General features: G+C 61.2%; 1 protein-coding gene across 6 annotated transcripts in view; it reads left to right on the top strand.

Moving 5' to 3' along the window:
- AGPAT3 (1-acylglycerol-3-phosphate O-acyltransferase 3) overlaps positions 1-27,476 on the top strand; it is a 95,355-nt gene that overhangs the window by 37,641 nt on the left and 30,238 nt on the right. The window contains exon 1 of one of the 6 annotated variants that reach the window (XM_045852736.1): positions 15,475-15,589. The exons of 4 other annotated variants lie outside the window; for them this stretch is intronic. The gene's annotated coding sequence lies outside the window, so the exon portion shown is untranslated. Of the gene's footprint in view, positions 1-15,474; positions 15,590-25,137; positions 25,431-27,476 lie in introns of those variants that run through there. One more of the 6 variants, XM_045852737.1, reaches the window with a different exon arrangement.

Here is a 27,476-nt window from a genome sequence, read left to right as displayed (position 1 = left end):
GCTGGGCGTGTACGCACACACACATGTTGTAAGACACGCCCGGGCGGTGGTCTCAGCACATGGCTCCCTGTTGGCCACTTTGCGAGGGTCAGCGCATGTTTTCAAGACCGGGACGTGTGTGTGGCTTGGCGAGGTGGTGAGACTGGCACACTCGTTCCCACACTGAGGGGCTGGCTGGCAGCTCGGTGACAGTGTGCACGAAGAGGGTGACGACGGCCCTGGTGGCGCTTCAGGGTCGGGTAGTGCCCGCTGGCCCAGGCACTCGACCCCTGGATGACAGACTTTGCCTCCTGCAGCCATGGAACCCGGTGTCCCCTTCTGTCCCTGGCCGGCGCTGTCGGTGAGTTGGCAGGGGTGCCGGGAGTCTTTTCGGGGACAGTGACCTTGGCCAGGTTCCCTTCCCAGGGAGGAGCGTCTGTTTTCTGGAACATTCCACACGGTGTTCTCCTGGAACCTGCATCAAGCACTGTGTGCAAGCAGGTTCACACGCCTTTTGTTGTCTGGGTCATGAGTGCTCACGGGCAGAGCTGCCCTGGTGCACGCGTCTGACACGCAGGCGCAGCAGAGGTCCCCGTGTCAGTCAGGGCGCCGTCTGGTCTCACAGACGCCATGTGCGTGGCAGCTCCTTGTCTCTGGGGCCCGGGACTGAAGACTGAGGCGCGCCTCTGGGGCGGCCGTGCCCGGGGGCACCGGCCCCTCCCGTGCTGCCGTCTGGCTCTGCGCCGGGGGTTCTGGTTGGAACAGGACGGCGGGGAAGGGCACGGGGAACATGTCACAGGCAGCCCGTGTGGTCTTAGCCGCCCTCCTGACTCGGCTCTCGGCACTGTCTGAGCTTCTCCGCCGCTCGCCTCCATGTGAAGGGAAAGGAGGAGGCGAGTCCCCGGGCCTCCAGGGCTGAGCCAGGAGAGCGGGTCCAGCCCGGACCTGGTGCACGAGTAAATGTCATGCACGTGTGGCCCCGTCTCGTTGTTGGTGCCACTTTGCTGTCCCCCCGTCCCTCCAAAGGGAACGTCCGTCCAGGAAGCGTGTCAGCTGTGGGCAGACCTGGAGGAGGGCAGGCGGCTGCTGCGGGCGGAGCGATGTCCCCACTCCACACGCAACCAACCTCCTGTGACTCCCCGCTCTCTGAAGCACACCTCGAGGTCTCGGGCTCCCCATGTCGGCGATCACGGCATCTGCGAGTGACCGGAGCCCTGTGATCCTTGTTTCTCCGTTCTTCACTCGTCCTGCCGCGGTGGCCGCAGTGACTCTTGGTGGGGGTACGGGGGCCCCCGAGGGCGACGTCCTCCATCGTGTGGACGGGGCTGGGCTCCCTCGCCGGCCTTTCCCGAGTCCGGTGAAGCCGGCTGGTTTTCCTCTCTTCTCTCCTCTTGTCAGTAATTAGCATAATTGAGTTTCTGCAGCAGACTGTTTCTGTGTCCTGGTGTGAACCCAATTTAGCCGTCGTTACTGTTCTTAGCTGCGCGGCGTGTCGGCCTGCTCACGGACACATGCCATGAGGGCCCGCCGGTGCGCGTACCTGTGCTGGCTCGGCAGTGGGCACCTCGGGCTGCTCCTGTGGCCTCCTGGGACGCTGCCCACGTTCCTCCCTCAGGAGGTGCTGGCTGCGCTCGGGGCTGCACGCTGTCACTGCCCCCCGCGGGCAAGGCCATAGTGGGCGTGTCACCATCAGGGGATGCGTATTATGAGCATATCTAATCTTGTACATTGTCTCTACTTTACAGAGTGTTTTTTTAAATCATGAAGTGGGGCTGGATTTTGTTAAATTACCTGACCCAGCATTCTCTTTAAAGAAATACAATGAATTTTATCAACAGGGTTTTTTTCCCACCCATAAAACCATCCTTGTAATCCTGAGACAGTGTGTGTGTGTTGTCTTTCGAACATGCTGTTGGGTTCTGTTGGCTAATTTTTAGAGGCATTCCTGTATTTGTGTTCCTCAGTGGAGAGCAGTGGCTCTCGAACCTTTGGTCTTTCTACACTCTTAAAAATCACTGAGGGCCCTGGAGGGCTTTTGGTTTTGTGTTGTATCTGTTGTGGTTCTCAGCCGGGGGACATTTGGCAGTGCCAGGAGATGTTTTGGCTGATACAGCTGCTGCTGGTGGTGCTGGTGGTGGTAGTAGTGGGGGGTGGGGGGTTGCTACTGACCGCCGTCAGCAAGACCTGGGGAGCTGCCGCACATTCTACAGCACGCAGGATGCTGTCCCCCCCCCCCCCCGCCCACAGTGCCAGATCCAGAGTGTCAGCGGTGCCGTGTTGGAGAGTCCCTGTTGTTGATACATATGTTAGAGAGTAACACTGAGAACGTTTAGAAATCTTTAATAATTCACTTAAAATAGAGGCAGTAGCTCTCTCCCATCTTTTCCGGGGGGCGAGGAGCCATGAGCAGCAGAGCCCGACGGCGGCGACGCCCTGTGCGCCCTGTGCGAGGTGGCGCAGGAAGCCCTGCGCGGGAAGCAGCGTGGGCTCAGGACGCACTGGGAGACGGCGGCCCTCAGCGGGACAGATGCCTCTCGGGCATTGTCAGGCTTACGTCCACCGCCCACCCGAGTTCTGCGGTGTGCTCCGCAGGGCCAGCCGCGCTGTGACGAGGCCAAGGCCAAGGCCGTGGACAGACGCCCCCCACGTGGACAGCAAGGCGCTGAAGAAACTCAGCGAGAACGAGAAGCTGGCCAGGGAGCAGGATGCCGTTTTGGCGTCAGAGTCTCCAGTGGAGCAGATGCCCCGAGTGCCGGGCCAGGCCTGAACGAACGGGGCTGGCAAGGACCCTTCCTCGCTGACCCACGGCGGGGGCTTGGGCGGTGGAAGCGGAAGTGAAATCCACAGTCGGGTTCCCGGTGCAGAGAAGGTGCTGTGTCTGGCGGTGGCCGTGGGCCCCGTGAGGGTGACAGATGACGAGCTCATGCACGACAGACATCCTCTCAGCTGTGGGTTTCCTGGTGCCGCTGCCCGAGAGGGACCTGCAGAACCTCCAGGCCTCATGCGCCAGGAGCCCCAGCGCCTGCACCGCGGCCCAGCCGAGCAGACAGACCGTACTGCTGCCACGAAAGAAAAATAAATTAATTTTAAAAAAAAGCAATAAGCCCATTACACCTTAACATAAATAACATCTTTGTAAAGGACACTACATTTTTCAGAACTGGAAAAAATGCGGTGGAGACGGGGCCTTGTTGAATGTTTTCACAGCGTAATCCATCTGTTCGACCTCTGACCCGACGGGAGGCAGCTGGAGTGATCTGCTTCCGCGCTGGTGGAGGCGGCGGAAGAGACCTGCTCCCCGTGCGCGCGCTGGGGCAGCCGAGGCCTCCCAGGGTCCCCCTGACCGCGTGGGTCCTCCCACCACGCCCGCCTGAGAACCGTGGGTCCCACGAGGTTCCTCTGCATCCGTCCCCACACTGTGAATTCAGCGTCCCGCTTGCTTTGCAAAAGGCGCCGGGAAGTTTTCCTTCTTTGCCCGTGTTCCGGAGGAGGTGAAAGAGCATGGAGACGATCTATCTGTTCCTGCAGAATGGGCAGGAACCTCTCGTGAAGTCGCTTGGGTGGGGTCTCGTTCATTAGCTGTGACACACGCCTCGTTTCATTCCATAAAAATAGATCTTTTCAGAATTTCTGTCTTTCCTGTGTTCATTTTTTTTGTGTGATTTTTTTTTCTCCAAGTATCCACTTCATCTAGGTTTTCAAGTTCATTTGCGTAGCGATGTGCAGTCATTTCCATGATTTAAAAGAATGTTTTCTTTTGATGGTTATTCCCTCTTAGGCCTTTTATTCTCCTTTGTCTTGGTTAGTTTTTTTTTTTTTAATTAATGTAGGTGACTTATCTGTTTTGTTGATTTTTTTTAAAGAAACCATCTTTTACAAATGTATTTATTAATTAGAATGCTTTTTTCCTAATTCATTATATTTTGCTTTCCTCTTTATTCCTTCCGTTACTTTTTAATTTTCTTCCAACTCTTTGTATTGGAGGCTTGACTCTCTTGTTTTCATGCTCTCACTCCTACAGACTTAAAGTGACTGAATGTAGTGAATTTTCCTCTGAGCCTGGATGCAGTTTTCTAGAAGTTCTGCAGGTTCGCTTTTGACTTCCCTCAGAGGAACGGAGAATGTTTATGTTTCAGGGAGGGAACGCTCTTTCTGTTTGATCGTGTTGTGGATTTTCAGATCATATTGTTTGTGTTATAATCACTGTATGGAATTTGTTGAAAATTTCCTTTTTTTTAAAGATTTTATTTATTTTTAGAGAGGGAAGGGAGGGAGAAAGAAAAACATCAATGTGCAGTTGCTGGGGGTCATAGCCTGCAACCCAGGCATGCGCCCTGACTGGGGATTGAACCTGCGATACTTTGGTTTGCAGCCCGTGCTCAATCCACTGAGCTACGCCAGCCAGGGTGTTGAAAATTTCTTCGTTGCCTAATATATAGACACTGTTTGTGAATGTTCCCGTGAGCAGCTGGGAGACCTCATGTTCCTCCCGGTCAAGCACAGGTCGGCTGTGTGGTTTTCGGGCCGCTGCGCTGGTCTTGTTGCGGTGTCTTCTGCGAAGCCCTTCTTGGTCCTGACCCCTGTCCTTTCTCGGATGGAGACGTGGCGAGGTCCCTTACGGTCAGCACGCTGTGATTCCTTCCTGTGGCGTCCTGGTCGTTCCTGCTTCATGACACATGCTGCTGGGTTATCCAACGCCTGGATGTTAAATCACGACTCTTCTTCAAGGATTTTAGTTCTAGCATTATACATATTCCTGCTTCGTCTCATTCAGTGGCGGCACTTGGCCTGATATTTTATTCTCCCGTATCGAGAATTTGAGCCCTCCTTTTATTTGCGTTTCCCCAGTGCACGTCTATCCACGATCTTCAACCCTGCTGATGTGCGGTGGTCTAGGCACTTCTCTGATGTCTGGCCGACTGGGGTTTGCTCTGCGAAGTAGTTCCCGTTTTCAGCAGGGGGGCCTCCGCCAGTTTGAGTTGGTCCATGTGGCCCCCGCGTGTTTGATTAGTGCTGTTGGCACCTGTGTGACGGTGCACGTGGCCCCCGCGCCGCGCCTCTCCGGGGGCTGGGTTCTGGGCGGTGCGGTGTTCCGGCGCGGCCGGCCTGCTGGCTGGGGAAGCGTGCGTTTTGTGTCAGGGGTCACCTGGTCCGACCTGACCCGGACGTCCCCCTGTCAGATCCTTCGTTTCCCCCGTTTTGGAAAATGTCTGTTGTTTCTGTGCTGAGAGCGGCAGCGAAGTGCCCGGTCCCTGCTGCTCCCGAGGCAGTGCCTTCCCGAGCACCTGCCCTTGCACCTCCACCTCCTGTGCACCGCGCACCATCGGAGCTTTTCTCGTCCGCCCGCCGCCTGCCGGTGCCTAGGAAGTGGCGGTGGTTCCTTGCGTCCCACCTCCCCTGCCCCCGTGCTGGTCAGTTGTCTGAGTAGGGGGTGCTCGGTGCCCTCTGCTCAGGCTTCTTCCTCCAGGTGGACACATCATAGTGATCCCCGGGCCTTGGCGCCTCAGGTGTGTCCCCAGCTCCGTCACAGGTAGAGGTGTGGGCCGCCAGTAAGCGGAGCTGCTTGTCGCCGTGGCCCAGCCCTGGGCATCTCCCCGGGACCTCTCTCCGGCTAGTCTGTTTTACTGTCTGATTTTGTTGCCCAGTGTTTTTTGTAGGTGTTGGTACGTGTTTGCCTTGATTTAGTCTCCGTCTCTCTGTGGCACACACGGTGTTAGTTTTGTCGTCTCCCGTGAGCCCAGCAGGTGGCAGGGCTTCCCGCCGCTGGTTGTACTCCCCGTGGTTCCTGATGCAGTCGGACCTCCCCTTGATCGTTGTAGCCGGTGTCTGGCAGCTTGTCCCTTCCTGCTCCCGTCCTCTCTGGAATTGTACCCAGTAACCCTGCTCGCCCGTTCCCACCATTGGGCGCGCCCTCACACCGCAGGGGGGCTGGGGCACCCGGCTGAAGCTCGCTGCTGTCTCTGCCTTCCTCCCCAACAGTGCAGAGGCCCGAGGGCCGGGACTTCGGTCCCACAGTGTTTTCGAACCCACGTTTCCCGGGCACACGCAGCACCGTGCCGGCCTGCCCCAGAGCCTGGCGTCCTTACGAGATTGCTCCTCCGTCCCAAGTGCCACACAGTCGTGCTGCAGCGGGCCCCGTGGGCGTGGGTCCAGGCCACGCCGGTAACCGCCGTCACCCGCACCCCTGAGCGCGGGGACCCTTCCCGAGGCAGCTTCCTGGACCGGCCGGCCGGTGTGCTGGGGATGCTCTGGTCTGTGTCTCCCTGTGTGAGGGTGGGGCCCGGGGCGAGAGGGCAGTGAGCCGCTGCTCTGGTCCCAGCTCAGGTGACCCTAAGAACTTGATGAGACGCTGGGTGTTATCGAAGCGGCGAACGGCTTTGGAACTGTTGGGTTATCAGGTGCCTTTGATAAGTTCTCAGCTAATAATAAAACGAGGGGTTGACGCCCGGCTTTTGTTAATTAGTAATTAGGTCCACGCTGCTGACTCTCTGAGCTGACTTGTCCGGGGCGAGCACGCATCATTTTCCCGTGGAGACTCTGACCTCCATGGTCTGGGACCCAGGCCGGGGCTGGGGGGAGGGTGGGCGTGTCCTCCCCCGGAGGGTGCTCGCTCCGTGAGCGCCAGGAGGGCCAGCGGCATGGGCGGTGCCGGGCGACGTTTTGCTGGATTCCCTGTCTCTTGAGGCTGTTTCTGTGAAGGGTTAACAAATACCGGATAGGTTGTTCTGGGAATCTAGACTTCTTTATTTGAGATAAATGCTGACTAGTGAAGAAGATTTCCTCCGGAAGTTAAAATCCTTAACCCTGCAGTCTAGGTGAGTGGAGGCTGAGAGTGTCGGTCCCGGGGGGGGGGGGGACGTGCAGGGAGGCGAGGCACTCACGTGTGGGTGCCGGTTTGTTTTCGGTGCTGTAGGTACTTACGGTTGTGCGTGCTGAAGAAGCACTGTAACTGGCAACACGTGGTTTTTAGAAGTCACGTTGCTCATAAAGAAGTGTGCGTTTAAGGCTTCAGAGACCTGGATAGCTGTTAAATAAAGACGGACGAGGTCACGACATCTCTGTGGTTGCTGGAACATTCCGTTCATCTCTGGTTCGGCACCTCGGGGTCCGTGTGGTTTGCTGGCGAGGAGAGGGCGTGGACTTGCCAAGACTTCCTCTGCGGGGGAGGCCCCCCGGGCGGTAGGGCCCCAGGTGGAGGGGGTGTGCACAGCCCCCTCCCTGCTGCCCGGCAGTGTAGATCTGACTAGATAATCCCTCACTCCAGTGGGGGCCCCACTGTGTGCCGGCGCCCCCCTTGGTGCTGGGGGCGGAGGTGACCAACCAGCAGACCTCGGTGCTGGTGGAGGGAGGTGACTCAGACTAACTTGGAGTGTGTGTGACGTCCTGCTTTCAGTCCATTTGTTCTTCGTGGACTCCTAGAGCCCTGGGAGCTACACTTTCATGGGCAGCAGGGGAAGCGAGGTGACAATAATAAACAAATAAACATAGGAGAGAAGCCAGACAACCCAGCTGGGAGAGATCTAAGGGGCGTGGCAGAGTGATGGGCAGGGTGGGTGCTGATGGAGAGCGGATGACCCCTCCCAGGGGCTGGCAGGGAGCAGGTGCTCCCAGAGCTTGGCGGGCAGGCGGCAAGCAGGCAGGCAGGCTCCGTGGGGCTGGTGGAGGGCCGGGGAGTGCAGACTGCAGGCCCAGCAGGCCGGGGTGCCCGGCTTAGTAGACGTGCAGGGATGGCTCTTGTTCTCGGTTCAGTTGGGGCCCTCAAGGCAGAGGCCTGGCCAATGGCTCAGCCCTCAGTGGGCGGAGAGAGCCCCGGCTTTATCATGGATCGCGGGGGACAGGGGTGGAAGTCAGGAGAGGTGGTGGGGCTGCTGGCACAGTGGGCAGAGAGCCAGGAGTGCTGGTAGGTTGAGTGTGTGTGCAGGTGTGTGCAGCTGTGGGATGGGTGTGTGCATGCCTGTGCTTGCTTGTGTGCACCTGCACATGTGTCTGCGTGCATGCATGTGTGCACATGTGTGTGTCTGCTGACCTGTCTCAGGCTCACAGAGGCACAACTGGGAGGAACACACTCATCCCCCGATGGAGCCTGCGTGAGCTTCCTCACCCGGGGCCGTCCTTTTGGAGTGTGTCCGTCTTAGACCTCATGCTGCTGCTGGGCAATGCGACTGCCACCTCCAGGCACGAAGGGCTAGAGCGCGGCACTGGCTAGCTGTGGCCTCTTAGCCTCAGCGTGTAGTTGGACTTCTGGGGTGTCTCTCTGCCTGGCCTTCGGCTGAGGCCCAGGCTGGCAGCGCTGCCTCCTCAGGGTTTGCAGACCTGCCCGTCCCCCACCCCCCACGCACCTGCAGGAGCAGGGGAGGCCGAGCCAGGTGGGCATGACCAGGAGGAGGGGCAGGGCGTGTGCCTTGGCCCACCTCTCCCACCCTGATGGCGGGGCAGCCTCACGCCGGCGCAAGGCATGTGGCGAGGGCCTTAGAGCCCGCACGTCACTGGCCTGGCGGACGGGACGCTGTGCGACCCGGGACCAGAGGCGGGAGGTTGGGCGGGAGGCTCCCGCTGTACGGACAGACGGGTGCACGGGGCGGCCCCAGCTTTGGGGCACCATGGGGCCAAGGGACTGTCGCAGCTCTGCGACAGACCCGGGAGGCAGCTGGAGCAGGGTTCCCACACCCAGCTCGTGTGTCTGAGATGCTGTTTCTACCCGCAGCATATTCACACACACACACACACACACACACTCACTCGTATACACGCCACACACTGGGTTTGGTTCTTCGAAGACACAGCAGAAGCCATTGTGGCAGATGGGTGATCTCAGTGGTGGGCGCTGGGCGTCCGAGGCGCTGCTTTTTGTGTTGGACTTTTTAAAATTAAAAATACAGGTTCCAGCACAAATAATGCCCCCTTTTTTAAATTACAAAATCATAAGCATGTCACGTAACAACATCACACCCAAACACACCCTGTGGCATTTAGGTGAGATGTTCAAGTTAAAACTATAAACTGCCACACCCACATTGTTACCCTGCCAACAGCACTCAGGCAGGCCTCACTTCTGCCGGACCCTGCACGAGTAAGCGAATGGGAGGGACCTTGGGAAGTGTTCCCGCCCCAGGGCGGAGCTCTCCTGCGGAGGCTGCAGAGTCGGGCTCAGAGGACCGGTGCCGGCTGAGCCCTGGTGCCGGCAGACCGTGGGTGCGGGGATTTCCCATGCCGCCCACGGGCAGGCTGTTGGGGCAGAGCCCAGCCCTTGGGTCTGTGCACGGGGGAGCCTGTCCCATGTTGCCTTCAGGGACAAGAGGCCGCAGCCTGGGTCGGTATGACGCAGGCCCCGGGGTGCTCTGCACACGGCCGGGCCGGGCCCTGGTGGGTGAGGGAGTCCGTCTGTCCTGGGACCTCATCCTTCTGGCTGAGCCGGCATCGGCCTGGCAGAATGTCCGCCCCGTGGCCATGGAAGCAAGGGACAGCGAATCCTGCACTGGCAGTGTGGCAGAGGGAGAGACTTTCCTTTACCCTCAAGGTTCTTCCTGCTGGAGTGACAATCAGACGGACACGAGACTGATCAGCAGTGGACAGTGACCAGACTCAACACCTGTGTCCACACGAACCCCCACGCACGTGGGAGGCTGGGAAGGGGACAACAAGGGACGGAAGATGGCCAGAGTTCGGGGAGGGGAGGTTCTGGAGGGCGTCAGCGGGTCGTTCCCCCCTCCCCCTCCCCCCCACCCCGGCCCCAAAGGTCAGAAAAGGTCACCTCTGATCATCTCTTACTATGGGCCAGGTCCTAACCCAGCGTTTGCCGGTTGGGGGTGGTCGTGGGGGTGGACAGAAGTTTTCCCTGAGCCCACAGGGTCTTGGTTGCCTTGAGCTAAAAAAGACTCCACACACCACAGGAACCTAACTCGGGGCGCTTGTTCCTACTGCTTCCCAGGGTAGTCAGTGCTCCAGAAACTGAGGGCACCCTTGACCTTTGACCTGGATGGGGTAGGAGGCCTTGCACCTGTTTCTTTGCGCTTCCCTCCTCGCTCCACTTGGCACGTAGGCGCCGGTTGTGCTAACCACGTTTCTGTTTGTCACGCGGTGGCTGGGCAGGTCCCAGCTCTCAGCCTCTGCGCAGACGGGAGAAAGGACAGACCCGAAGCAGACAGCCGCCGCCCCAAGCGGGACTCCTCCCTAGTCGCTCCCCTGCCCCTGCCCCGAGTGGCGCCCATCCCGCTGGCCGCAGGCCGCCCGCCCTCTCCCCTGGGCCGTGCAGCGGTTGCCCCAGGCCACCCACGGTCCCGGCTACTCCCACCTGCCTGGTGAGCAGAGGCTCTAGGCCACAGGCCTTTAGAAAAGGAGAGCTCACGCGCCCTGGGAGCCCTTGCCTCCCTGCAGACCCCGCCTCCCCGGCTGGGAGGGGCTGAGGTTGGGATAAGAGCCGGGCCACCTCCCGTGAGGGAGCTGCCCTGCAGGTCTGGCCCTGGAGGCTCACAGGTAAGACAGGTAAGCGTAGGGCTGTTCTCCAGCAGAACCGCCCGCCTGCCCCGGACGGACGGACAGACGGAACGAGGCACGGAATAGCTAGCGGTGGGAGGGAGAGTGGGCGTTTAGGGCCGGGCATCTCGGACCCCACCGTCTCCGGCCACAGGAGAGCCGATGGGGCGAGTGCTCTAGCCTGGACCCCCCCTCCGCCTTTGCTCGCCCGGACGGTGTCTGTCCCTCTTTCACGTGTGGAAGCCCCCGTGGCCGGCGTCTGTCCTTTCTCACCCTGAGCTACACTGTCAACGTAAGACATGTCTGGACCCGCAGAGAAGTTTCTGTAGTAAGAGCTGACGTGGGCCGCACTGACGGCATGTGCTGGGGAGCAAGACGCCCGCGTGCTGGGGGGTGACGGTGGGCGGCGTTCTGTGTGCGTCTGAAATCCAGAGGGGTCGCGTGAAGGTGGGGGAGAGCAGGGTGGGGGCTGGACCGCAGGGCTGCTGACAAGGTTGTGTGCTCCCTGGAGGGTCGAGGGCCCCTCCCCGGGGCGTTGCTGCTGGCGTCTCAAAGGCGTGTGAACCTGGACATGGAACAAGGGACAGGGCTGGCTTGGAGCCCTTTGCTCGAGAAGCCGGAGGAGGCCCAGGGCCCGGCCGCCCACCCTGAGCTGCCCCGCTGGGCAGCTGTGATCGGATCAGGCTGAGCCCTTAGTTCCCATGGAACGCCCCCTCTTGCCCACAGAGCGAAGGCAAGTCCCGGGTGACCCGGACGTCTGGTTCGTGTTGTCCCCTCCGGGGCCTCCGCCTCACGCTGCAGCCTGTCAGGCGGTTCCAGCAGAGCAATTTCTGAGACCGTCGCGTCTCCCCGGTCAGGGGGGTCAGAAGCGTCTGCCCGCCACAAATGCCACACGGCCACCTGAAGTGAGAGAGGCAGTAGTGGCCCCGGGTCAGCGTCCCTGCCCAGAGTGGCTGTCGGGGGCGAGGGGGGGGGGCCTGGGAAGCGGAGGGGACGAGCTGAGAGACGCGGAGGGTTCGGCACGGGGGAGCTCACGGACTGGAGAGGCCGGAGGACGAGGCGACGCGGGACCTCTCGTTAACGCCTCTGCACCTTGCTCGCCGGTGGGCGCGGCGGCATCCTGGCTGTCCTGGGTTAAATACCGCACGTTAGGGAAAACCGGTTTCACTCTTCCGCACCTTCGGCGCGGCCCCGGGAGCGGCGAGCTCGCACGCGCGCCTCCTTGTCGCTGGTGGCCGGCCTGCGGTGGTGTCATGTGTGGACTTTCGCCCGAGACAGACGCCTGCTCGTGGCGTGCGCCGGCTCCGCTCTCCCGGGGCTGTGAGAGCTGGAGGGCTCTTAAGCGGCGCGTTCGTCTAGAAGGGAGGCGGCTGTCACTCCTGCCTGCGGTGGCCGGGCAGGCCGTGTCTCTCGGGATGACCCTCAGGTTAACACGCGAGTGGCCGGCCGGAGGAAGCGGTTCTGGAGGGGAGCGTATATTCAGGTCTGTGGGCGGGGTCGGAGGTGCGATTTTATTTGGGTGCCCGGGGTGGGCTCTGGTGTTGGGCTCTGAGAACAGGCCCGTGCACAGGGGCCACACGTGCATGACAATGAACTTGAACCAGCAAGTTCCTTGCTGGTTCCTAAGTGTGGTGGGCTTTAAGCTGCAAAGTAAGCACCCAGACACTTAAACAGAGGAGTCCGCTCTGTGGTCCTGCTGCTGGTTTAGTTTCTGTCGGTTGGGTGCGGGGGCGTGTTGTGCAGGGTGAGACCCAGGGCCCTGCCCAGCAGTCCCGTGTGACGCCCGAGTGGATGGGCGGGTGGCCGGGCCGGGGTCCAGAGCGCCTGTCACAGGCCCCACCTCAGGCGCAGGTGGGAGGAGGTGGGAAGATTTCCCTGCGAGTTAAGGTGTGTGCCTGACTCCCGCCCGCCTGTGGACCTGCTGGTGGCCGAGAGAATGTGAGTCTGCGCTGGAGTGGGCGGTGCCGCTGCCCTGCCCCCCGGGTCAGGACGGCAAGAATTGGGATCAGGGGCCACGGCTCGCCCTAGTAATGACTCAGCCTTTGACTTGACACCCCTCCATTTGTTCACTTCACGGTTGGCTATCTGGTCACTGTCACTGCCAGGGCCTGCGGTGGGAAGGGGGTGCAGAGAACCATAGATGGTGGGTCTGCCCTCGTCTGTCAAGGAGCAGGTGTGGCATTGCCTGGCACGGGTCAGCGGCCGCGCCCGAGCTCCCGCAAAAGTGCACCGGTGGGCACTGTCCAGTCAGGGCATGGGAAAGCTGGGCAGCGAGGGGTCTTAGAACCTGTGTCCAGTGGCCACAGGCAGCAGAGCGGGCCACCGGGGTGGGGGTGCTGGAGCTGACTCTGCTGGGGTCAGCACACACCCGCACAGGGACCCCCTTGATGGAGGCAAGAAGGGGGGCCTGGACAGCCCGGCCTCCGTGGCTGTTGTCACCATCAGCATCCACCCACGCTGACCGCTCCGTTCCGGCTTGTTGGAGAGCAGGGAGCACTTGCAGCTGCCCGGAGCTCGGGAGAGGGTCCTTCCCAGCACCCCCTTGTTTTGCCCGTCTGGCGGTTGTCCCTGTCCTCCTGTGACTCGAGGGCCAGCTCCCTGTATTTACAAACATTTTCCTAGAACCGAACCTGCGTGCACAGGACGGCTACTTCCGCTTGGGCCAGCCTCTGTGTCGTTTCATTCGGTCACGGAGCTGCAGAAACGGCGGCTGTGCGGCGGGTCTGGGGCCGGGCACTGTGGTTCCGAGCTCGGAGCTGCGGGAGCCCGGGGTGTGAGCTGCTGGAGGCGGTGGGGGTGTGTCGGCTGACACACTCCGCAGGGGTCAGGGGAGTCGGGGTGGGGCGTCTCCCCTGCCCATAGAAAGCGCTTGGGGCCTGTGGCAGAGATGGCCAGGTAAGTGCCCGGACACTCAGCTGCCACAGGTGAGAAGCGGGAAGGCACACCATCCCCCAGGGAAACTGAGAGACAGAGGGTCTGAGCTCAGAAGCATAGTAACCATCTCCCGGGCCAGAGGCAGAGCCAAAGTGCTGAGCGTGGGGGACAGCCAAGGCTGTGGCAATGGCGGTGCCACCTGGAGGCTCCGCCCTTGGAAATCACAGGGTCCCAGGACTCTGTGTGTGGGGGGGGGACGTGCACGGCCAGCCCATGCTGGAGCCAGGGTCTGGCCTGAGGGTGCCTGCTGGCCGGAGGGGTCAGGGTGAGAAGGATGGAGGGAGACAGTGGCTGTTGGCCTGGGCCAGCGGCTGCAGCCTTCTAGGAAGCTGGGGGCAGAGGGGGTAGCGAGCACACAGCCTCCTGACGTTCACATCGAGCCACGTCACCGGCTGGCCTCAGTCTGTGTTGCAATATCCCCCACGTGACCGCACAGCAAGAGCCCAGGTGCCGTCCGGTCCCTGGTCTGGGCGGAAGGCCTCAGACGGCCACGTGGAGGCAGCTGCATGCGGTGGGAGCGGAGTTTCAGCAGAACCGGCTTCAGCCGCACTCTCAAAGCCAGGGTTCTGCGAGTCTGACCTGGAGACAGTGTGCTCCGTCGGTGCCCAGAGAAACAGGGGTTTCCCCAGGTGGAACTTGTTCTGTGATGCCTTTGGAAAGACACTAAAAAGCACACCTTGCTTGGCATGCTCAGAGGGCTACTTAAATGACCCCCATCTCCCTCCCCGCCGCCGCCCCCCCCCGGCCATTCCGTCTGCTGGGGGCCATGCGGGTAAAAGCGGCAGGATTTTACGCACAGAGCTGGTCTGCATTCCGCTCCCGTCTCCACCAGGAGCCGGCTTGGGCTGTGCTTTCTCCCTTTTCCAGAAAAATGGGAGGTGCGAATGGTCGTGCCCCCCTGGGAAACAAGGGGGCGATCGATGGGCAACTCCCCTGCCCGTGCAGCACGTCCCCTGCGCCTCAGAGTCCTGAGCCTGGGCTGCAGGAGCAGGGGGGGCTCCAGGGGCACCCACTGCTCACAGGGAGGCAGGGTGCCCAGCAGGGCCCGCTCCCCAGGTGTCACAGCAGTTGTCTCTGCCCGCCTCCACGGGGGAGGGGCTGGAGACCAGCACAGCTGGTCAGACCGGAAAATTCCCAGATGTGGCGTCCGCCGCTGGAGGCTTAGGGGCTTTTCTTGTCTCACACTTTTTTTGAAGATTGTGGAAATAATGCATCCCCGTTTTCCAAGGAAAAAATCCATAAGGCCTTCTTAACTGGGGACTTCTGAGCACAGAGCCTCAGCTCTGTGAGCTACAGGGTTGATGCAGGGGATGCACTCGCTCGTGGGTGGCAACCCTGGGAACCGCCCCCCCGCCCGCTGGGTCGTTGGGGCGTCTGAGGTACCCACGAAGGACTCGGCGTCACCTTGGTGGCAGAGGCACTGTGGAAACCACACCTGGCCGGCACCAAGTTACCTTCCAGGGCCCGAGGGCATACATTAGGGATTGCACTAAATCTGTAATCGGGTCCGTGATTCAGGGGACACCTTTGCTTCTCTCTCCTTCGTGTTTTTTTCTTGGTCTCTTTTATCGCTTAGGCAGAAATTTTTCTAAGTAAAAAAAAAACAAAAACCAAAAAAACTCATGTTACTTTTTAAAACTTTTTATTTTGAAATCTAAAGAATGTTATTTTTCTACCCCACCGTGAAATCGAAAGAAAATTTTATTAGGAAAACCAGACGCAGACCAGCTCCCAGGTGTTAAGGCTGACGTGGCAGCGGGCCAAGTGGGAAACCAGGCATCTGAGAAGCTTCTCCTGCCTCGAGTCCTTCCCACAGACCGCTGTTTTGTCAGTTTGCGTTGCAGAAACCGTCTCCACTAGGGACTTTTCTGCACACTGACTGAGGGAGGGTGGGGAGACCCCGTTCCTCAGGTCACACTTTAAAGCCCCTGGTCTCACACTGTCGTCCCTGAAGGCAGGTGCGGCTCATGCTGGGAGCCCGGCTGGGAGCCCGTGGGGGAGGGCGGAAGGATCCGGGCCGTGCCCCAGCCCAGCCGGTTTGACGATTTGACGACACTGGCTCAGCTTTCAGTTCTCGAAGGCTGGAGCAGAGCGCTGAGCAGCGTGGGGAGCCTGCCCACAGGCGGAGGCGGAGGCGGAGGCGGAGGTGGCTGTGCGGAGAGGAGACGGCAGTGGTGGCGGCGGCTGCGTGGAGCCCAGTGGGGTAGGACCTGCAGGGAGCGGGGGCTGGACCTGTGGCCCTCCGGGGAATGCCACTGTGGGGCCTGCAGAGGTGTGGTTTTTGGTTTTGGCCATAGTTTAAGTTTCTCTTGACTTTTCTGTCTCAGCCTTTTTCTGTAAGGTAAAAAAAAAAAAACAGTTTGCCTCCTCTCAGGAAAAGGTCAGTGTCAGTTGACAAGGTACCGGTCAGTAACATAACACCGGCCACCGAAGTGCCCCTCCCACCGCGCTGTGCCTCGGGGGCAGAGGCGGCATGCCGGCGGCCCAGGCGGCCCCCTCGGGACCTCGGGGTGCTCACCTTGGAAACCAGTCAGAAGCTTCTCCTCTTCCCGGAGGGACTGCACAGCCTGAGCAGTCCCGCATGGGGTGTCGTGCACACACTCACGTCCCCAGGTGAAGGGTGGTGTGGTGGCCCCAGTGTTACAGAGCTGGGGAGAGGCCCACAGGCAGGCGGGACCTGGGGCGGGGTGGGTAGTGGGGCAGCACGGCCGGGCTGGGAACCCCGAGGCCTCTCCACCGCCAGGCAGTCACCCCCGTCGGCCAGGAAACGAGGGGAGCAGACCCTGCCTGAGCGTGAAGGCTGCTGAGGCTAGAGCGGAAGTGGATTTAGCTGGTGGGGCCACTGCAGGCCACTCACTCCTCTCCAAGGAGCCTGAGGGGGTGGCCCAGAGTCACAGCGTCACACCACAGGTGGGGCATTCGGCATCTGAATGTCCTGGACAGGAGAACGATGACATGCTTTTTAGTACATCCCTACAATGAAATGCTCTGCAGCCAGTGTGACATGAAAGAAAGCAGCAATGCTGACAGTGACCGCACCGAGCCCCAGGCTGGCCCCTGCTCTGGCGCTCCCCAAAACACACTCATTCAACCCTCCTGACTGGGTGAGACGGGAACCGTGTCCCCACTCTCCAGAGGAGGCCATGGGGGCTCAGAGAGGTTCAGCACCTTTCTCCAGGCCACACAGCTCAGCGGCGCAGAGGCCAGGATCTGGACTGCGGTGGGGTGCTCCTGTGCTAACCTGCTGCCCCTTGCAGAAAGGAGAGGCACGTGCTGACCCAGCAGGCTTTCCTGTCCGAGTGTCAGCCTGTGCAGGCTGTTAGAACAGAATGCCATAGGAGGGCGACTTTAAGAAAACAGACATTGATTTCTCACAGTTCCTGAGGCTGGAAATCCAAGATCAAGCCACAGGTGTCTGGAGAGGCCTGCTTCCTGGGTTGCAGGCAGGGCTTTCTTGCTGTGTCCCCAACAGAGTGGAAGAGACAGAGGAGCTCTCTGGGGGTCTCTCTTAGAAGGACACTGATCCATTCATGGGGGCTCCACCCTTGTGGTCTAGTCACCTCCCAGGGGCCCCACTTCCAGTACCACCACGTGGAGCATTTGGTTCCAACATAGGAATTGCGGGGGCAGGACCCAACCATTCAGGCCACAGCACAGAGCGTGGTGGGAGGGACACCAAGTCGGAGTCACAGAACCTCGCCACGTGAGTCGGCGTCTGAACCTCCCTGCATCCGGGGCAGACAGCAGGTCCGTGGCAGCCCTGGGAGGTGGAGCAGTGCTGAAGGGTCCTCTTTTGACCGTGTCCCTCCGCGTGGTTTGAGATTTTTTTGCAGCAAGAATGCATTACTTCCCACTAACTCAGAACACCTCATTATTTCATCTTTTGAAAAACACAGTTCAAAAGTTGGGGAGTGTTTTTGCTAGAAACGTTTCATTCGGGTGCAGAACAGGCAGCTGGTCCACCCCAGGCAGTGGGTGGCTGCAGCGTCTCAGTCTCCCAGGGGGAGCAGGGGGTCTTTGGGGCCCACCCTCGGCCCCCTCCACCCATGTGGACCTGATGTTAGAAGGTAGGGGAAGGAAGCTTCTGCTCCCATCTCCCCCGAACCCCGCTCCCGCGTGCCCTTCTCCTCCCTTCACTCACCTCAGCAGGCTCCTCTCCGGCCGCGGGGCGCAAACCTCTGTCTTTCAGCGGAGACGAGAGAATGGCGGCTTCCAGAGCATCTGGGTCGGGTTTGGCTCCTGGGCTGTGTAGGACCCAGTCCTGTTTATGAGAGAAGCTAGCATCCCAGTTCTGCCACTCACTTGCTCTGTGGCTCCGGGCTAGTTGCTTAACCTCTCTGTGCCTCAGTTTCCTCACCTGGACAATGAAGCTCGTCCGTGTGCCCCCTCCTGAGGGGTGTGGTGAAGAGTGGACGAGGTGACGGTGACTAGCATGCATCACCCTGTGCAGCGCTGCCAGCTGCAGCTACTGTTAGAATGTCCTGCCTGAAATTCTAGAACCTGGTCTCCCTCTCCAGGGAGCCGGGGTGGACGGGGCCCATGTCGTCGGGCCTGGTGCGTCCTGCCAGGGACTGGGTCAAGCTGCTCTCTGAGCGCTGGGCGGCGGAGACAGCCCGCACGGCCTGCTCCGGCTGCAGCTGGAGCCTAGCACAGCTGCTCAGCTGACGGGGGAGAACAGCGCCCTCTGCAGGTGGAGAAGAGGGTGGTGTGGGGGGCTCTGGCACGCAAGGTGTCAACCCAGGCTCAGCCCCCACACGGCCATGGTGGCTCCTCACTGGCTGCTGAGCGCACCCCAACGCAGGGCCTGCTCTGCGGAAGGAAACGTGGCCGCAGGGAGCACACTTGCTCCGAAGACGCAAACCTGTGCTCCGAAAACGCAAACAGGAGCCGGCGGACACAGTATCAGGCCGCACACTCGCCGAGTCTGGGACCCCACGCCCGGCCCAGCAGCCGCTGCCTTGCCCCTTCGTCCTGACAGGGAAACGGCTGATGTTTCTCCCCACTTCCTCCTCCCCTGCCCCTCTCTCTAAAATAAATAGAATTTAAAAAGTAGTCATTTAAAAAGGAGACTTCGGAGAGCAGAGCGACAGCGCTGGGGGGTTGGGCACGCTCCCGCCTGAGAAGAGGGCACCCCGGCTGCAGCGTCCAGCGCGGGTCACCCAGCCCGGAGGTGTGACAGGCACCTCGGCAGTGGCGTCGGTGGGGACGAGGCGGAGCAGAGCAAGCTAGCTGGCTCGTACGAATTTTGAGGATCATGACAACGGTTCCAACAGACTTCACGTCTGAAACTGGGTTTTGCTTAAAAGCTGCTTTCCGGGCAGGAGGCTTTTTTCCGGGGATGGGTTTCAAGCTGGTGGTGCCGGTCACCGGGAGCCGTCGGAGTGTGCGGCGCCCCCAGGGTCGGAGCCGCCCACTGACAGTGCACGACGAGCTAAAACCCGTCTGCGCCCCGCGCCCCTTTTTGCTGCCTTGGGACTTCACTTCTTTAAGGACCACCAGGTGGCTCTTGCAGGTGCTTCAGAGCTGTGTGCACCTGTCTTCCTCACTGTCATCCACTGCTGGACTGTGACTGCCTTTGGAGGGCCGCCCACCAGTCCTCACCTGCCGCCGTGAAAGGGAACCAGCGGGTTCACATTGTCTGAATTTGCTGGGTGCCAGAGAACCCAGTCATGTGTCCCTGGGGGGCTTTATAGACTGACCCCCGAGTCTCAGAGTGAAGCCTCTTCGCCCACCCGTAACTGGGAGACCCCCAGCCCCCACGCAGTGAGTGGCATCCTCCCAGGACACCTGCTGCCAGTCACACCTGTGCCTGGTTCCCCCAGCGGCCTGTGTGCACGCCACCACCGAGTAACCGCAAGCCAAGCAGACAGCGGCGTCTGGAACGGAGCTCCCGACTGCACTTCAAAGCACTTGAGACTTGGCCTCTGGCCTTCCTGGGCTCACACCTCCGCTGTTTACTTGTGTTTGGTTTGCATAGTAACCTGTTCCCCTCCCGCGTCCCAGTGTGGATTGGAAGGACATTGTATCAGCTGGTCCCTGTGAGCACCCGCCTCGCTCCTGGAGTTTCTGCCGCCGCGTCTCATTTACCCAGGGCCAGGCGAAGCGAAGAGCCTTCCCACGCGGGGAGCTCCAGTTCTGTGCGTTGCTTAACTATTTGGGTATTTGAGGCTGTGGGAGGGCCAGCTGGGTGAGGAGTGGAATACAAAACCTCCTGCCTCCAGGTGAGGAAGGTCCCTTCTGCAGGCGCCCCCCGGAGAGGGGTCCCAGCCGAGAGGGACTCAGTGCGCGGTTGCGCCCCCCTTCCCCTCCCCGGAACAGAGTGGACGTGAGCAGGACTGGAGATGCTTCTCTAGGACACGCTTGGGCGGTGGACTCTGTGTCCTCCGCCTCTTCCTGGTGGGACCAGAAGAGGCAGCTCTGAGGACTCATAACCTCTGCAGAGGCCGCTGGGAAGCACCAGGAGCTCCAGTCCAAGCGGTCAGTGGGAAGGACGCCCTGGGCATAAGAATGAGGTGTGAGGGGGGAACTCCCTGTCAACAGTGAGCAGCCCAGCGAGGCCTCCCTCGGGTGGGGGGGGGGGGTCGTTAAGTGAGCGCATCCGGCAACTCTTCTTCTTCTGGAAGGTCCAGCAGCAACGTGTTGCTGGCATCCGAGGGTTCTCTCCACTCCTGACGCCGAGCTCAGTCCGCGTAAACAGGCTGGTGAGATGGCGTGTTCCCAGTGGGCGGGCGGCATCTCATTAGCCTAATAAAAGCAGTGGGGCTGTGTGTGTTTGGGGCGGGGGGGGCGGGGGGAGGCCTGGGGACGGATGTGTTTAGCCAGTGCGTGTGGACAGCCAGGGGCGGAAAGCAGAGCAGTAACTTCCGCAGCTCCTCGTCCCCGCCGCTCTGTGGGTTAGGCGGGACACGCTTTCTTGAGGATGCCCAAAGGCACTGTGTCAATCCCGGATGTCAGGGATTGACACAGTGCCTTTGGGGAAACTGTGGGGAAGAAGGGGATGAGCTGTGAGTCAACAAGAGTCCGAGGGGTGGAGAAGTGGGGACAAACCCCAGGGAGCCCTGGCTCCTGGGGGCTTCCTGGAGTTGGTCCCTACCTAGGAAGAAGCCGCGAACCCTTCCGGGAGGATCTAGGCAGAACCGGTTGCACCAAGGGCAGTTACATGCCCTGGGGCCAGCATCAGCCAAACTCGGTCTCTAACCCCCGGTTGGCCGGTTACCTGGTGACCCTGCGCAGAGCTTACGTGGAGCTGGTAGTGGTGCCAGGAGATCAGGGCTATTGTGACCATTCAATGAATAATTCACGTCTCGTACCTGCCACTTAGCACGACCTTGGCATGGCCTGCCTGACATCTCCCCTGCACGTCTGGCGTGGTCTCCCCGATCTGTCACCCGTGGGTCTCATTGGGGCTCTTGTGGCCTTTCCTAGTTTCCATGTTGACTGCCCTTCCAGACCTCAGTGTTGACGTACAGGCCGTCAGCACCCGGTTCTCGGGGTGTTCCCAGATGGGGTCCTCCCTGGAGGGCCGGGACCTGGAGGTGAGGCTGGTGGAAAGGGGATCACACTTTCTGGGGGTGGGGGGGAACCTGCGTACACCTGGACTGCAGGTGAGCAGAGAGAACTGGCCGGGGAAAGGAGGAGGCTGACAGAAGGGACAGGAGGGGCACTGGACCTGGGCTCACAGGTCGGGGCTGTCCTGGGTCTGGGCCTGCCCCTGCCCTGGAGGCAGGTGGAAACACAGTGTGTGTTTGTCTGGAAGCTGGAGACACGCAGCTCACTGCACGGCTCCTGCAGGCGCCGCCATGGAACCTGTGATCCCTGGTGGCCCCTGGTGGCCCAGTGGGTGGCCCCCAGGGCAGGGCTTTTTCTCTCCCCTGCCCAGGCACCTCCTCCTTCCTGCGCTCTCCTGGTCTCTAGCTTCACGGCCCTCCGGTGTCCGCCAGCTCCCGGTTTTGGGGTGGGGCTTGCGGCACTAGGCAGACGCTGTGGAAGCAGCACCTGGCTGCCTCTGGACCCGACGGCTGACAAAGGGGCCCTTCGCAGGATGAGGGGTTGCCCGAGGGACAGGAAAGCGAGTTTCTTTTCAGAACAGCACAATGATGCGACTGCATATTTATCACTCACGCGTCCTCGTGTCTGATGGCCGCAGGAGTCAGACTAGTTACACAGGGATAAGCAATCACACCTCAAGTTCTCAGTTGTGCAAGAAAGAGTGTGGAGGTTTCATGAGAAACTGAATGAGTCTAAAGAAAAGTTTTGTTTTTATTTTTTTTAAAGATTTCATTTGCCCTGGCTGGCGTAACTCAGTGGATAGAGTGCAGTCTGCGAACCAAAGTGTTGCAGGTTCGATTCCCAGCCAGGGTACATTCCTGGGTTGCAGGCCATAACCCCCAGCAACCGCACATTGATGTTTCTCTCTCTCTCTCTCTCCCCCTCCCTTCCCTCTCTAAAAATAAATAAAATCTTTAAAAAAAAAGATTTCATTTATTTATTTTTTAGAGAGAGGGGAAGGAAAGTGGAAAGAGAGGGAGAGAAACATCAGTGTGTGGTTGCCTCTCGTGTGCCCCCTGCTGGGGACCTGGCCCGCAACCCAGGCATGTGCCCCGACTGGGGATTGAACCTGCGACCCTTTGGTTCTCAGGCCCCCCACTCAGTCTACTGAGCCACACCAGCCAGGGCAGAGAAGTTTTCAGTTTTTCGAGTGTGCTTGCCATGCGGATGCTCGGGGGAAGCCTCCGGGAGATCCTGCCCGCACGCTCCCGCCGCGCTCTCCTCGTGCTCAGTGTGCCGCAGCCACTTCAGGCCCAGGGCAGCGACCCGGGGACGAAACGTGCCCGTGACACTGTCTTGTGTGATGTGTTCAGGGCGGCTGTGCTCTCTCTAGCTTCAGTGAGAGGCTGGAGAGTGAAACCGAGCGGGGGTCGAGGGGCAGGCGTGGCGTCGCACGCGGGGCTCTTGGGACAAGGGGACCCTCACGGCGACGGGTCTGCACCCCGAGCCCCCCCGGGGAGCCTCCGCTCAGCAGAGACCCGGCCGGAGGAGGGGCTGGGCAAAACTCATGTGCTAGCCTTTCTCTCAAAATAAATAGGACCGAGACTCCAGACCTCCTAGGTTTGCTGAGTTTTGCACACGTGATGGAAAGAACACAGTGAAAGGAGAACGAGCTCCCCATGCTTTATCGTCAGTAGAACCAAAAACAGGCCTGAGCTGTAGTTCCGGTTCCGGCCCCGCCGAGCGAGGAACCCCCGGTGCTCCTCCCACCTCTGCCCGTCGGTCCCCCGCAGGCGCGGTTCGGGAGCCACGGCGTCACCGTGAGAGCTGACCATTTCTGGCGTCGCCCACGCCGGGCATCTTTCCAGGTGTTTCTCCTGTACCACTCCCCTGCCTGTCACCACCCCGCCGTGACTTGGGTAGAGCGATTATCCCCACTTTACACTGAGGCTCAGCTCGGAAGTGGGGGCAGGTGCTAGGATTCGGGTCCAGTCTGTGCCCAAGGCTGCAGCCGTGAGCCCTCTCTCCAGGGTGAGCACAGCGGCCTCCTGCAGTGTCACCTGAAGAGAAGGGACTCCTCCTGTGACACACGGAGGCAGGGAGCGACTCAGGTGCGGCCTGACCGTTCCTCTGTCCTCCAGCCCCTGTCCCCCACCCCCACTGGGGAGCTCTGCACACAGGCCCTCGCCAGTGCTCCCCAGGGTCCAGGGGGGAGCAGAGGAGAAGAGAAACCAGCGCGGCAGCAAGTGCCACGGCCTGGGTGCTGACAACAGGCCCAGAGGAGCCCCTGTGGGCGCTGCCTGGACGCCAAGGGCTGGGAGGGGTCTGTGGCCATCTGGGGGGTACAGCAACCCCACAGGCCACCCACCCACTCGCCCGCCGAGGGGCTGGCCTGGCTTCCACTGTGCGGACTGGCAGGAGGCGAGGGGTGGGAGCAGGATGTAGCGAGTATCTCAGAAGCCTGCAGTTGGGCAGGTGGCAGCTGGGGGGCGGGCCGTGACCTGATTGCTGCACGAGTCTCTCTGCTCACCTCTTGCAGGAGAGGGGCTGGCACCCTGAAGCGCTGGGGGGGGTGGGCCGGCAAACAGACAGCCTACCCAGAGGAAGGCAGGGCCTCCCGGGTCCCAGAAGGTCCCCACCAGTAAGTACCTTCTAAATGAGAACTGGCCTCGGGGCAAAGATCGAGCCAGGGGCACCTGCTGCCCTTCGTGGGTACCTGAGAGAGAGAGAGAGAGAGAGAGAGAGAGAGACCCCTGTACTCAGCGATGGGCTTCACAACCTCAGGGGCCGGCATCCCCGAGGCTCAGATGCATGGAGGGCCCCCCCGCCCCCACCCAGGGTTCTTTAGGCCTCGCCTGTCGACCTGGGAAGGTTGTTGTGCAGACTCGGACCACTGGGCAGCTTTCTGAGAGGGGAGGGCTTCTTTTCTTCACTGCTTATTAGAAAGGTGGGGGTGCGGCTGCCCCGTGGGGGAGCAGCCTGGTTCTCTGGCCCTCAGAGGGTGAGGACCGGCCTCGGGTCCCAGGGGAGCACGCACAGCCGTTCAGGAGCTGCTCCTCCCCGGTCAGCGGCTCCTCCGGCCACTTTGGGGATTAAGGAGGTGGAAATCCGTAGCCAGCAAGATGCTGCTCAGGGCAAAGCCCCTTCCCGGTGGACTAAGCTTAGGGGTGATGACCCGCCTTCCATCCTAACAGGCCAGAATGTCGGTCATGGCCGGATGGCTCTAAAGGGACCTGACAGTCACTGCCCAGCGGCCACAGGCCCGGCAGCCCAGGTCACACTGCAGACCCCTGGGTGGAGCCCAGTGGCAGGACCCGCTTTTCCCACCGGTGCCCTGCTGCCAGCAGGACGCAGGAGCAGGGGGCTGGAGTGGGCTTGGCCGGGCGGGGCGGGAGCAGCAGGGCCGGCACCTGTTTGGGAGTGGGTCTCTTGTGTCTTGTGCCAGGGAAGGTGCACAAAGCAGCGACTTCCCTGGCACCCCAGAGCAGCACGAGCACCCCGAAGGAAGGTGTGCTGGCCAGAGAAGCCTCGAGGTGCTCTCCCGATAACTCTCCCTCTTCCTGTTCCTCGTGTGTCTGTTGGGGCCCTTCTGCACAGGGAGAGGTTTGGAGGGGGGGACACTTCTGTCCCTGCGTCACTTTATCACATCTCAGGTCCATCGTGCAGATTCAGAGCCTCGGGCTGGGGAGGCGCGAGAGGCAGCTGACCTCCACCCGTCTGCGGTTCACTAGTCCGGCCTATTTAGTGCCGTTTCCCAGGGAACAGGAGGGGCGACTCCTCCCAGAGTTCTCCACAGGGCAGTGACCGGAGCGGCCATCCACGGGGTCTGGTCTTGGAACTGGGTTTTGCCTGTGGGCTCTGGGGTGTGGGGGCTTGGCAGCCCTGCCCTGGGCAGGGGTCCTGCTTGCCCCAGAGAGAGGGTGCCCATCACCTGGAGGCCTTTCAGGGGTTTTCCAGCCTGAGGCCGAGACTGGGGTCCCCCTCGGCATCACTGGCTCACCCCACAGGGGCTGTAGGGTTGTCGTGCTCTCGGGGTTTCCGGCGGCTCCTGGGTCCAAGGGCCAGGGTCAGGTGCTGGGGCGGGGCCCTCTGACCTGCGTCCTCTCCGAGCCCCGTGGTGCCACCTGTTTACAGCGGCTCCCAGTGAAAGCTGCTTATTGGATTAGTGGGTGCCCGGCACCCCGCAGGGGCTGAGGAGAGGCCCTGCTTCATGTGCCGCTTTGGGGCCCTGCTCTCATTTGACTTGGCCTCCAAGACATGCCGGGTGCTGCTGGGTGGGAAGCAGTACCCGCAGAACTGTGTGTAGCCCTCTTTCGGCTGAGCAGACACCCTTAGCAGCCGAGGCGCATCCAGCACAGGTGATGCAGGCCTGGCCATAAGCCCTCTCCTCACCCCCCGGCCGAAGGTGACGCCCACTCACACCGCCGGTCCCCTCACCGACGCGCAGAAGCACTCGGGACACGGACTGTGAAGATGCTGGTCAGCTACTCCACCTGCCTGTTCTCGGGGGTTTGCGCCGCCCTGGTGGCTGTGGCTTTGGCCTATTACTTGTACTGGTGAGCACGGCTGGCGCCTGGGTCTGGGCCCTCCCGGGGGAGGGGCTCCCAGTGCTGTGGTCCGTCCCCCTCAGTCCCCACGGGTCCGCACACTCTCTCCGCCTGTGGGAGGGGGACCCCGTGGCAGGTGGGGGAAGACAGTTACTTCCGTCCGGAGCACAGCTCATGTGGTTCTCATGTCATGAGGGTCCTGGGGGGATTATCCTGGCCTTCCACGAATGCTTTTTTGTTAAGAACATTCCTGCAGAAGGTCACTGGGTGCTGGGTGAGTGCCAGAGGGAAACCCCTGCACCCAACACGCCCCCATCCCTGTCACCTCCCAGCTCATGGCTGCCCGGGAGGAGGGATGGGTGCAGCTGGGGCTGCTGACCCACAGGGTCTGTGGAGTGGACGGGCAGCAGGTCACTGCCATCAGAGGGACGTTACCCCGTCGTGCCCATAGGAGATAGGACGGTATATGGGGAGTCACCAGTGACCCTTCGCAGCGGTCGGGACCAGAGTGCACGCCAGCTCTTGCTGTGAATGTGTGTGGGGGCGGGGGGGGGGCACCGGCCTGGGGGCTGGAGGCTCAGTTCCACCGGCCCCTCCCTCGGTTGCAATGGTAAGGGGGGGGGGGCGTGTGTGCTCTGGGCCCCCGGTTTCTGTCTGTGGAATGGGGTGTCGGCCCCCTGCCTGTGCACGTGACAGCCTGTGTTCACCGGCAGATACGGGCAGCCCCACAGGGCTGGCGCCCACCTGACGGTGGCCATTGTCGGGGTGGCCGCGGGGAAGCCCCGAGCCCCACGGCTGGGGCATCTCTGTTGGCTGGGGCTGGAGAGCGGGCAGTCTCCCCCGGACAGAGAGGCAGCAGCTCTCGGGAGGTCGCCCTGACTTACTCCCAAGGCTTCCTCTTGTCTAGATCCGATTAGCGCTTCTCCAGGTTTGGTGACTTGGAGGGGTGCTGCGGGCGGCAAGGATACCAGGTGGGCAGGGCTCGCCCGCTGGCTCCAGGCCCCTGAGACCCCACCAGCCCCCCAGGCCTCGGCGGCCCTCTCCTGCCGCGGAGCCCCCTCCCTCCTGTACTCTGTAGTCACCTACTTCTTAGGACGAAGTTCCTCCCCTGAGGTGTTTGTATCCGAGGTCTTGTGTTAAAATGGTACGCTACACAAAGAGAATTACACAGACCCCAAAAGATAAGCAGGTACGTGTGGGAGTTAGAGGAGGAATCAGTCCAGGTGCGGGGAGAAAGACTTGACCCCTTGGTATTGACCCCTGTGAGTGGGGGGCAGGGTCACTACTGGTAAGGAAGTCCCCAGGTCCCCAGAGGAGGAGCAGCCCTTTGTCATAACCTGCGGGGCACTTTTGAGAGTGAGAGATCATCAGCCCAGGTGTGCGGCACCAGGGCCCACAGGGAGCCGCCCTCGTGGGGCCGTCCTCGGGCGGGAGGCAGGTGTGTCCTCAGCGAGGGCTCACTCCAGGACACTCCCTGTCGTCGGTGGCCAGTCGAGGCAGGGAGAGCGGAGCAGCTTGAAGGTGTGCTGGCACTGGCCAGGGCGGCTGGGCCCCAAACAGGGTGGGGCGGGGCTGCCTCACCTCCCTGCAGGCCACCTGCCCACCAGGGCAGGGGTGTGCTGCTCCCCTGGTCTGTCCTCCCGCGTTCCCCCTCCTGGCTCTCCTCCTGGCCGCCGAATAACCCTTAGTCTGAAAATGGGGAGAGACCCGGTCCAAAGAACCTTCTCCAGGTGAGCTGTGGTCTGGCTGGAGGGGCCAGGCGGCCCCGGCCCCCCCCTTCCGCGCCCCGCCCTCATTCCCAGCCTCAGCGAGGGCGGGAGCGTGGGGGTCTCGGTTCTCCGGGGCTGCAGAGCTGTCTCCTCCCCAGTGAGCACTGGACGTAGGTGCCGCCTTCTCAGCCGCCTCGCCTGCCGGTAACCGGTGCCCCAGCTGGCACTCGTCAGAGCTGGCGTGGCCTGCTGAAGGGCGGTCCCCACCCCAGCCCAGAACCCCTACTCCCCAGCACCCGGCGTGGACCCGCCGCTCGCCGCACAGACTCGGCTCCGCTCTGCGGTC

Source organism: Phyllostomus hastatus, unplaced genomic scaffold (genome assembly GCF_019186645.2).
Source record: "Phyllostomus hastatus isolate PE091 unplaced genomic scaffold, TTU_PhHast_1.1 phas_contig_948, whole genome shotgun sequence".
Taxonomy (NCBI): domain Eukaryota; kingdom Metazoa; phylum Chordata; class Mammalia; order Chiroptera; family Phyllostomidae; genus Phyllostomus; species Phyllostomus hastatus.
This window is presented reverse-complemented; position numbering and strand designations above follow the sequence as displayed.